We start from the raw sequence: 10,801 nt of genomic DNA, 5'->3' as shown, positions 1-10,801 counted from the left end.
CTGTGAACTAACCCTTTTAATCCCAACTAATTATTTGTATTACAACCCAACTCTTAGGCAGCAACAATGATGGGAGAAGAGACAAGATGAGACGAGTGTGCAAATAGTTAGGGAAGAGGGATATTCTGTTGGAAGGTGGTGAGCTTTTATATCATGAATATCCACCAGGCCCGGGTGTGGCTCATCAAGTTAATGATGACCCTCTGCCTTGACCCGCATCCTGTAACAGAACGAAAGAACAGTCAGGAAAACAGGCACACCCATTGGAGTGGCGGGGTTGTCACATGAGCTCTTGGCCTTGGAAGTAACCCTCAATTTCTGCTGTAACATTTGCCAGGAGGCTAGCTGCCAGAGATGCTAACAATCACAGCTCACATTTGAGCCGATAAACTTGTGGTTTAATGCGTTCTTTACACTTTTGCTTGTGTTTCTTGTTTTGAAAAGGCACCACTCTCCAATGTCTTTATGTATGGAGTTTCTCTTATCACAGTTCCATGCACATTGCCTCAGCATGTGGAGATATCCAGTGCTTGACAGAGAAGCTGCTATTGCTAAGCTATGATTGGACAATCGTTGTTCAGGAAGGGTGGCAAGCGAACTGTGAGATACTGTCTTAATGTCTTTTTGCTCAACCCGGTCTAACTCCGAAGTCATCAAAATCAAGTGCTTGGGCAGTGACTTCCGTTGTCAGACAAAGACGAATAAGCCGTCCTTTCACGTCGGCATAATACGCAGCCAGTTGGCAGCATCGGGGAACGAAAGTTAAGGTCGCGAAAGTCTAAGGCTGGAATTCCACTGGATGCGTGTCCGTTGCGGAATGGCTGCGCTGGTTATCCGCTGCGTGCTCCGCCGTCCGTCAACACCCACCGCTGCGTTTGCTGCGCGGAGTGGTGCAGCTCCGCCGGACAGCGGGAGTCACGAGGACCCACGAGATCTTGTGAATTCACGCATAATCGTGCAATATAACAAGATGTAGTTTCTATAAATAGAACCACAAAAGTAGTAGGAAGACATCTGGGTGCACCTCCATGATTAACATCTCCTCGTCCATGGTGTCAACGGGGTGAAATGACGTCTGGAAACGTCTGGAAACCTCTGACCTGTTGACTTCAGGCCTGCCTCCGCCCATTATGATGTTCTCAAGGTGAACACTGTGTATTTTATTTTGAAAATTAATGATGTTTTATTTTGTTTCTGTGCACGACTTCCTGCCCCGCACAATCTGCTCCATGCTGAATTGCTGCGTTGTACTCCGGCGTCCGGCAAAAATAGAAGTCCTGCGTATCTGTTGCAGAGGGCTCCGGAGCGCCGCAGTTGTGACAGAGCCGGAACGCAGCACAGCCGCAGCCGTTGGAAGCACACACATTGACTAGAATTGAAACGTATCGGCTCCGCTGCTGTTCCGGAGCGCAGATGCAACCCACACACATCTGGCCGAATTTGGGGGTAAGTAGGATAGATGGGAGGGTAGTGGACAGGTCCAGCCAACACATTCTCACTCCGACCTTGTCACATATTGTCGTTTGGTCATGATCTCAACATACGACGTGCAAGGTAGTTGACGTTCTGGGACACCGTGTCAAGTTCCGCCTGTTACATGCATTGTCTTCTTTCAAGATACGCTTCCGTATTCACAGGAAATTTAACATTTACATACAGTCTCTTTCAAAACAAACACACTATGTTGGTACAACAACGCAAATTGATGTTTTTTTCATCAACATTTTTTTTTCTTCAACAACAAACACACTTGGTTGGATAAAGAAAAAAGAAAAGGGTTTGGCTTCATAATCTTACGGGACGTTATTGTTTGTTGGACCCATCCACCACCCCTCCCACTCACCCCACTTGGACTTTCGCTACCTTAACTTTAGTCCTTGTCCCACCGCGTTTCCCCCTGACGCCGCCGGCGACATGAAACTAATCAAACGGCAACTGGCTGCGTATCATGCCGATGTTAAAGGATGCCTTTGTCCTTGGAATCTGATGCCGCAAGTTGCTGCCCAAGTGCCGGATTTCGACAACCTTTGAGCGAGGCTGGGCTCGTCCAACAGGCACCGACTTTCAACTGGGAGGCTGGTGTTCACTTCCTGTAAGATTGTAAAGCCAAACCCAGTTCTTTTTGCCTAAACCCAACCTCATGCTTTTGTTGCCTAAACCCAACCATGTGTGTGTGTGGGCATCTCACTTTTTATTCTTTTCATTTCTCAAGAGCAACAAAGATGTCTGTCACAAGCAGCAGCACTACTGCAATGGACATATGAGAGCACAAGGCTGAATTTGATCATGCCTTTGAATTGTCTACCAGAGGGTGTGTTTGTAGCACAAACATGGCCTGTTATTACCTACATGCTATTTTAAAAGGCGCAGTCTGTCAGTGAATAAGTGAACACCTAATATAAAGCACTGCACTGACACACACAGATGAGAATGCGTGGTTTCGTGCACTAACACACACACCATACACACATGCAGTGCAGCTGACATAAATAGGCTACTATCTATGGCAAATAACATGGCCATCTGCTGAATATTTGATCAGACACCAGCACAGGCTTAATAATTCAGCAGCCGGCCTTTACATGACTCGATGTGCCTCTTCCTTTGGAAACCTTTGGAAGCAAATGGGGGATGGTAGGGATGGAATTCCCTAAATGATATTAAACGCCAACGTGGCTCCAAGACCCCCTCAAGTCATGGCATCCATGGAAAATGTCACATGCCTAGAAAAGATCCGATAGCTGTGTGAATCTGGCATCATTATGTTTGACAGACATGCCCTGTGTGACCTGTACCACCCACTTTGCAGTGGTGAGGATGGTGAGCTGCAGCTATATGTGGCTGTTTCACTACCTATTGATCGCCTCCATGATGTAAAGCAGTTAGCCTACAGAGCACATTACATGGTCAGGTTGGAGACAACACTTTAAGTGTAACAGTAAAAGTGTGGTTCACCACTCACCCCTGTCTATTTTCTCTCATTTTTAGTCAAAATCCTTTTTTAAAAATCTTTGTTAAAATACCTGATATTTATTTGACACAATCAATTCTTTACAATTTAGAAAAATGTTTGTGTTTTTGGCTAAATTACGGATATTAAAAAAAACTCCCTTCTGTAAAATGATCCCAGTCGCCATCACTGCAAACCACGATTATGTTATATTTGCATATTATTATGCAGCGGATATGTTCAACAATGCAATGGTTACATGTGGCTAGGTTTAGACACAAAGACCATTTGGTTATGGTGAGAAAAAGATCATGTTTTGGCTCGAAATACCCAGTTATGCAGTCACTGTCCTGGCAGAAAAAGCAGTGTTATCGGTGAAAAAACTTATTTTTGTCTTACTATCTCACCAGGAATACCAGTGTTGTCTCGGTAAAACACAACCGCTCTTTGCGCCACTACCTGGTAAGAAACACAGTGATCTCTCGTGAAAAAACAACCACTTTTCATGCCACTTTCCCAGCAGAAAAAGCTGTAATATCTCGCCAAAAACAACCCGGTCTCACTCCAAAGTCATTAAAATCTGGTGCTTCGGCAGTGACTTCCAGCGTCACTCCCCCAGAAACAAGCCATCCTGTAACGTCAGCATGATACACAGCTGGTTGCCATTATAGTTTATCGTCGAACACTGACTTTCGCCTGGCAGAGCGGTGTTCACGTCCTGTAATATTATAAAACCAAACCCTGTTATTTTTTCCTAAACCTAACCACAAGCTTTGGTTGTTGAAGAGGTAAAAAAAAAAGTCAATTCATGGATGTAGTGCATTTATTTTGAAAGAAACTGTATGTAAACGTTAAATTTCCTGTGAAAAGGGAAGTGTATTTTGAAAGAAGACGATGCATGTAACAGGCAGAACTTGACAAAGTGTCCCACAACGTCAAAACCCAACTCACCATGGGTACCTTTCCCATCGCATTTGGACATGGAAAGTCCATGACCAAATGCTGATACATGACAAGGTCGGAGTGAGAATGTGTTGGCAAAAAAAAGCAGCACTAACTCGGTAATAAAACAACCGCTTTTCATGCCACTATACTGGCAACAAAAACTGTGGTATCTTGTCAAAAAACAGCAACTGGTCCCAAAAAAAAACCTCTCAATTGTTGCCTAAAAAGCTGCTGGAAACACAAACCAGTGTTGTTGTTTTGACAGCTGTCGAGGGATGACAGTCAGCACATATTTAAAATATAAAAGTAATGCACACCAAGAATTATAACAAGGTGCTTTTTAACAGTTTAATATCAGATATGGAGAAATAAGAGAAATATAACAATAACAATAAAACCAATATAACTAAAAAGTACATGAAATATTCAGTAAGTACTATGCATTGTTGTATACAAAGTGGTATGGGGTATTGTGGGCACATTAGTGATAATCCTCGTGTCATGCTTGGACCCGTGGATCACGGGGGTGGGCTGCTGGATGGACGACGTCCGGTCAGCTCGGTGCCTCCCAAAACAAACCGGATGAATAATAGACCGTGTCGGCGGTCACATGTCGTGCAGCGGGCTCCTGAATGATTTAAAGCTTTTTACATCATCAGCCTCACCCTCCCTCCCTCCCTCCTCCTCCATTTCCTCCTCCTCCTCCTCCTCCTCCTCCTCCTCCCTCCCCGCGCTGTCTCCCGCTGATGCACCGCGCAGCCCGGAGATGCTGCTGCTGATGCTGGTGACCGACTGCAGCATCCGACATGGGCATCCTTTAATCCGGCCGTGCCACAGTGAGTGTTTTTCCTCCACTTTTCTCCTCCTCTCATCCCGCTCGTAATCTCAGCCCTCCACCCTTCTCTGCTACTGACTCCCCTTCCTCACTCCTCCTCCTCCCTTTTTTGTTGTCTTTCCTTTGTGCAGTTTTTTTTCACGCGCGATGGCGCATAACGCGGCGGAAACCGCGCGTCCTCGCAGACAGAGGTGAGGCTCGGTGAGTCCGGCGGGGCGGACGGAAATGTCGGGTCCCTTCCTGTATGCGCAACTCACCTTAACGGTGCGCGTCTTTGCGTGAGGAAGAGGAAGGCAGAGAGAGTTTAGGGCGGGTGTCGCTTCTCCCACCGGACTAGAGCTGCAGCAGGCTCCGTTTGGAGGGTCGGGAAGAGTGCAGGAGGAGACAGAGGGACGGCTGGGACGCGACTCACAGAGGGTGGGACGTGTAATTAAGTGGTTTTGCAGGTGAGAGCATGTGTGGTTATTGTTCCTGTGGACTGTGTCTAGGTGTGTCAGAGGGAGAGGAGGGGAGGATGGTGAAACTTACTGTCTTTGTGCTCAGGGAAGAGAGATCTTCCATGAGGTGTAGAGTTTATTGTGCTGCTGTTGGTCCTCATGATAGTAAAATAAGATTTGTGCAAAGGCTGAATCTGTATCTGATGTGATGACAGATTTTATTATGGCACACATTGCTCTATCTATCCATCTCTGGCCACACAAACAGTGAGGCAACATACTGTGCTGCTGGATGTGTTTGTGTGTCTCTGTGAGGACAAGAGCACTCAGACGCTGAAAGCCTCAAGCTGTGGAACTGGGCTAATCCCTAATGACATGGCCAGCTCTCCCTCTCTCTCTCTGCCTCTCTTTTTCTCTCTATCTGCCATAAGGTCTTGTCTCTCTGTCTCTCTTTCCCCCCCTCCTCCTTAATTCTTTTTTTTTCCTCCCCGTCCCTCATACCCAGTTGTGATGACGTGCTGTCCGTGGTGCTGAAAACAGTCATCAGCAGATCGCTGGCTAATATGCTCAAGCTTTATGGTGCTGTCAGCGCTCAACAGGTGCCTATTACTTACCATAAGAGACAGCTGCACAGGAATAAAGGAGGTTGGTTAGATGGAGGTTGTGTTTGCAGGCTGGAGCTGTGGGGTTTTGTCGGAAAGCAGCATATTTATGACACAGAAAGGGACTCCATTGTGAGAGGAGAATTATTGCAATAGAGCATAAAATGAAACAGTGGGATACGTTCTAAAGCACAGTAGGTAATTCAGATCTGTTAGGACATGCTGGGTCAACTAGCACCAGAAAACTCAGGAAATAACTGAGAAAACTTTAGGGACTAAGATTAAATCCTTCAAAATACAATAGCACTAAACACAAAATCCATAAGCTGGACATACAGTGTGATGGACAGAGGAACGAAACAGTCGCCCCAGGATTTTGCAGGCTTTTTTGGGGTATTGTCGCGGCCTAAAATGCCTGATTTTACAGCAGCTTTTCTAAAAAATTGCAGTCTTACATTGACCTTCCGCTAGGCCCCGCCCCTTTGTGATGGTCCGACAAACAAGCTGTCACAGTAAGCATGGAGCCCACACTGTAACTAACTGCACTCCCTGAAGAGATATGATCATATTTTTGGAGAAATGAACCAGTGATTCCAGAGAGAAGCAGACAGAGGGGTCTACAGTCTGTGTTTGAAGGATATATCCAGGATGTCANATTTCCAGAGAGAGCAGACAGAGGGGTCTACAGTCTGTGTTTGAAGGATATATCCAGGATGTCAAACTGACTCAGCAGCAACAACAGGTTAAAAAGACAAAGATAGTTAGAAGCTAGTGTTGTTGGCGGACCCTGGTCTGAGCCGGCCTGATGCTACGTTATGATTGGCCAGTCTGTGTCTGTTAGTGTCGTATAAATCACAAATTGTCTAGTACTACCTAAACCTAACTCACCTTGATTCTTTGCAGAGCATCTGGATAAAACAGCCTCTGTCATGGTGATTTGTCATGTTGTCAGTGCATTTTAGCCATTTACTTGTGTTTGGTGGCAGAGAAGTGTCTGTAAAATCAGTGACTTTTGTTTGTGTCCAACCACAGCACTGCATGTGGTTTACAGCTTTCCTGTAGAACATCAGGGAGTTGCCTTGCACAGTCTGTAACCGTTATTTTTGTCGGTAAATGTGAGAAATTTACGCATTTTATGTCTGAAATTTCACAAGCAGAAACAAGGAAGTGAGTGTGGCAGGGGGCTGCTATATGTGGTGAAACTCACAGGAACCTACAGTGATTGGTTGCAGTGATTGAACAGACACGCAAGGTCGCACAGAGCTCACGAGGGTGGGTTGAATTTGCATTAATTGTTGCGATCGCATCCTGGAGGGGCTGACAGAGACAAATGCAGTTTTAGCCAGAACAGTGGAGGAAGAAGAAAAAAATGATGATGGTGATGATGGGAGGGTGAAAACAACAACAACAACAATAAGAAGAAGAAGAACCAGAGAATTATATAACCGACCAATTTAGCTACTGCAGTTTGTCTTCCTGCATATCCCTCACACTCACACACACACACCCTCAAGACTTCCAGGTCTCACATCAGACAACTCAGAGTCACACAGGGCCACACCACCGGAGCAGCTTGAGGTGCAGTGACTTGCCCCGCGCTCCAGGGCACCTCAGCAGTGACAGTGGGCACAAATAGCCTGACCGTCTCTTCACGAGGACGTTACAGTGACAGTTTTTGTTATTGTTTACTTCAGCTGAATATTTTTTCACTTTGAGGAGGTGTTATTTTTGTGATTCAGTGTCTGAAAGAGTTTCTGAATCCACAAGAAAAAACACAATCTTTTTCAAAGTTATTATCTTCTGGGCATTTTCTGCCTTTATGGGGTAATAATGGTGGAGAGGCGAGAGGAAATGAGGGAGAAAGCTGTGGTCTTTATCAGCCTCTAAGCCCCAGCAGCATTCCAAAAAAATTCAATCTTTTTTTAAAACTATTTCCAACACATATACAAACAAAAAGTGTTCTCCCAGAGTGATAAAGTCTATTTAACCCTTTGAAAACTGAGCAAATTGGCTTGATGTCTTACAAAAACATGGGAAGAAGGCAATGAGCAACAAAAGAAGAAATGACCTAAAAAAATTGCAAGGAATTAGTAAAAAGAAAAAATTAAAAAATAGAAAATTAGTTTAAAATAAAGGAAAAAAAGTGTTTAAAATTTCTAATAATTCACCATAATTTTGAATATGTAATAATGATACATTTAAATATTAAATAATATATATTTTCTTGCTAGCTTTTTCTTTTTCCCGTTTTGTTTTTTTTTAAAAAATAATTTTCTAAAACATTTTTTTTTTTTTTTTTTGTATTCTGTGGGACATGTCTTACCAAGTTGCTCATTGCCTTTTTCCCCATGTTTCTGAAAGGAAACGCACCAATTAGCTCAGGGTTCAAAGGCTACAATACTTGCGAAAGGCGTCTGAAAGCAGCACAAGAAAAATTATGTTGCTCCAGGTTTCAAAGGGTTAACTTTATGTAACTGCTGAAAAGTGGCCACTATACATAAACTGAGTTTCTGTTCAGCAATGTAAGTTTCAACATTAGCTAACATTAGCCACCCTTAGCTAACTGGCCATACCAGATCAAGTAAGGCTGTAGATCTAGAAGCTGAGTGTAGCAGGGGTGCATTTTTAATTCTTATGAATTCAGGTTTTAATTTGTAAAAAAAATTATATGCTATCTCCTCTTTCAGAAGTGAGAAAGCCTCGCTTTAAGTAATCACTGTTTGTTTTTTGGCCACTTGGGGGCAGCGAAAACAAGATGGACATACAAATATTGTTTAAGTTTATATATGTAACAGTTTCTTCTTTAAACGTCCAGCAGTAAGGAAGCAACATTAGCATTCCTTTGGAGTCCTGCTTGTGTCCACCTGGTGAGTGTAAGTCCAATATTCATTATCTTTTAGTTCTGCTTTTGGTCTTTACCAACTCCTGAGGGAAATATCTGCCCATTTAGCTGCTAATTGCTCCGCTATGCTCAACATCTATTCGCTAACTGTGTCTATCTGCTGTTTGGTGCTGAGCAGATGTTGGTATACAGTCGGTTTGTAGAGCTATTTCTCTAAAAACAGCTGCCTGGTGCAGCAAGAAAATGGTGCTTTGAGAGCAAGTGGAGTGAAACAGTGGGCCGGACTGCTGAACAGTGAGCTGAAACTTCTCTGTAAAGGATTTTCTGTAGATTCGTTACATTAAGTGACCCCTTTTACATTGTGACACTGTTTTCACATTGTCATCTGAAAGATTTTTAGTGTAAAAATATCAGTTATAGCCTTTAATTCGCAAGTCAGGACAATGGAGAGAAAGCTCAGAATACAGAGTCACTGTATAACTGCAGTGTTTATGAAATGCTACTGGTCTCTCATTCATCTTTATTAGGGATGATGGATGCTGACTAAATGCTTGTGTGTGTGTGTAATAGATACAAGTCAGACACTAGAGAGAATGGATGTGTCTTTGGGGACGGTGATGTTGATGCGCCCGTTTGGAATCACGCATGAAAGATTTCTTTAGGACAGATAAATACTTTTGGTGATGTCATTAGTACCCCATTACTGTAAAATATAGGTGTGACTCATGCAGCAGCAACACACACACACACACATACACACAACCATAAGCCTTTATATTTATGAATGGCCGATCAACCCCCACCGGCCCTTTCTCCATCAGATGTGCTCGGCACTGACGTCAGTGAACCTGCCTGCGCATAAAGGCTAATATAATCAGGACCTCACACACACAGACACACATTGCATCCTTTTCTTGTCTCTGTCAGCAGCACACACACACACACACACACACACATACACCTCTGGTTATTGGCTCAACTGGCACTAAAGGGAGGGGAAAGAGAGGAGACAAAGCACTGAGACGGACAGAGAGAGACTGGAAGGCCAGTGTGTGTGGGAGGTGGGCGGCCTTGATCATTATCATTACAATGTAATCCGATCACTGCTATAAATTCGTGACTGTGGTTTATTCCCTTCAGGTTTATCGGTAGTTGAGCTCTTTTCTGCCCGTTTACTCCATCTCCTGTAATTTTGAGCACTTCCCAGACAAAATGCACCAACATCACTTTATTATATTGACAGTCAGGGACAGACAGAGCTGAGAGCGACCACATTTAAAGCTGCCGTGTCTAAGCCGCAAAAAGAAACTTTCTAAAGAGCAGATTATCATCATGGATGGTGAGATAATACCTGGCATTTGTTTACTCTCTCATCTTTAAATATTTGTGTGTAAAGTCTGCGGCAGTTTGCCTCAGCTTTGAAAATCATAGGCATTTTAAAAGCCATTAAAACAGCAGAAAGAAACACTCTGTTGGGCTGACAATCAGTCAATCATTTAGCAGATGCACAAAGTAGTTCCACTCTGTAACGCTGATTGAGAGGAAATCACTGCATGTCTCCGAGGCTTTGTCCCAATTATCCCCGTAATAGGCCTCCTTCCTGTCCCTCATTGTATCGGTCCCCTCTGTGTAGAGTGGTCTTCAATAAAAACAGCTACCACAGGTCGTGGAAATCTAACCCCGTATTTTAGTCCTCACCTCCTCCAGAGCTAAAATTGCCAAACCCTCCAGACATGTGGTCTTCAGCATGATGACTTCTATCAAGGCACCAGTAAACAGTGTGTGCACAAGCTGAAATAAGACTTAAGGGAGGCAGCAAGCGTTGAATTTAACAGCCATTAGGAAATTTAAACTGTGGTAAACACATAAATGGTCATCAGTGAGACAGGAGAAGATAAAATTACACTGGTGTTATTGTGTCTTATTAGTTGATTGTGAAATGTGATCATTAGTTGAAAGCTTATAAAGTCATTACTGAACTTTCACTGAGACAACATGCATTTGTTTGTTTACGCTCCACTTTTATGCTTTTGTATTTTTAAAAACCAATGGCCTTGTTTCCACCAGACACTTTCAGTATGGTACCTTTGGAACCAAAAGTAACCCTTCAGACAAACAGTACTCTTAAATGTGGGCGGGGTTGTCGTCACTCACTGCTCCGTCCAGCGCTTACTGTATTTCCTCATTACT

The 10,801-nt window shown here is 43.8% G+C and overlaps 1 protein-coding gene across 4 annotated transcripts in view; it reads left to right on the top strand.

Annotated features, from left to right (window-relative positions):
• Positions 1–4,624: 4,624 nt before the first annotated feature.
• slc7a14a (solute carrier family 7 member 14a) overlaps positions 4,625–10,801 on the top strand; it is a 46,446-nt gene continuing 40,269 nt past the window's right edge. For 2 of the 4 annotated variants that reach the window (XR_007570969.1, XM_050061081.1), the window contains exon 1: positions 4,748–5,176. The gene's annotated coding sequence lies outside the window, so the exon portion shown is untranslated. The other 2 variants (XM_050061084.1, XM_050061083.1) reach the window with 2 other exon arrangements.

Source organism: Epinephelus moara, chromosome 14 (assembly GCF_006386435.1).
Source record: "Epinephelus moara isolate mb chromosome 14, YSFRI_EMoa_1.0, whole genome shotgun sequence".
NCBI lineage: Eukaryota > Metazoa > Chordata > Actinopteri > Perciformes > Serranidae > Epinephelus > Epinephelus moara.
This window is presented reverse-complemented; position numbering and strand designations above follow the sequence as displayed.